The sequence below is a fragment of the Marmota marmota genome, unplaced genomic scaffold (genome assembly GCF_001458135.2).
Source record: "Marmota marmota marmota unplaced genomic scaffold, marMar, whole genome shotgun sequence".
NCBI lineage: Eukaryota > Metazoa > Chordata > Mammalia > Rodentia > Sciuridae > Marmota > Marmota marmota.
In genome coordinates, this window is record NW_025999895.1 from 1,598,672 (window position 1) to 1,599,845 (window position 1,174).

A 1,174-nucleotide genomic window follows, 5' to 3' on the forward strand; every position below is an offset into this window, starting at 1 on the left:
TCTACATGATCCCAAACATAAAACCCTAAAGGCTGTTCTGAATCCTGTTTACCAGCAACTCTAAACATGGCTTCAGAGCTGCTTTAGCCCTCCCCCCCACCCGCCCAGGATTCCTCCAGACCCATGTAACTGCAACTTTAAAGCCTTTATTAAAAGCTGCATTAAAGTATAATCTGTCCCTGGACTCCAGCTGAAACCAAAGGGGCCACCCCAGAAGCCTCCATCTGGCTATCGGCAGCCAGAGAGAACAAGTTAAGAGGGTTTCACAGGCCACTGGCTAAGAAGGCACAGCCATGGCTGGTTAATACAATTAGAAACTGTTGCTGTGAGAGCGGGTCGCAATCCCATTCAGCGGCCATGAACCAGCCACTGCACGCAAATACCAGCTACTCTAATCGCCAACCTTTCACTTAACCTTCAGACACAGTTTTGAAATAAAGCACGTTTTTGTAAGAAGTCCGCCATGGACCAGCCAGGACAGGGATTTTCTCTTGAGAAAATGCCCCGGGGAACTGCAGTGGGACTGGTGCCATTGAGAGCCCAGAGCTGAGTTGTTGGGGGTGGGAGCCTTGCCTGTGAGAACCACGCTGGAGAAAGAGAAAACCAAGGGCCTGTCCATGTGCACACAAGGCACAAACATGACTGGGAAAGGGGTGGAGAGGAGGCTTCTAGGGGCTCTGCCGTTCTTAGATGGGAAACTGTCATTTTCACAGACGAAGATGTGAATGCGACTCTTAACACATATCACAAGCAAAGGCGGGCGCGTCAGCCTCCTACACAATTAGTCTTCTCCCTCCGCGGTTACATAAGATGATGGATTATCTGTCCACCCATCCAACCTACCCGCGCTCGACCTCCCACCTTGGGCCACGTCCATTAACACCGGGAAGGAGTTGTAGAAAGGGAAAGCCTGTTGAGAAGTGCCCAAAGACTGGCTAACCGCGCCGGGAAGAGTCCCACTGTGCCACCGCACCAATCAGGCGCAGGGCAACACGCCGCGGAGGCCTACAGCTCCCACGCGGCCCCCACGCTGCCCCCTAGCCCCACGCTCCACTCCGGTCTACAGTGGCCGGGACCGGTTGCGAGGGCTCCCAGGGCCAGGCGCTGCTCCGTCCCCCAGGACGCCAGGCAGGCGCACCGAGGGGTGCGCGGGGGCCGAGCCGCGCCGTCGGGG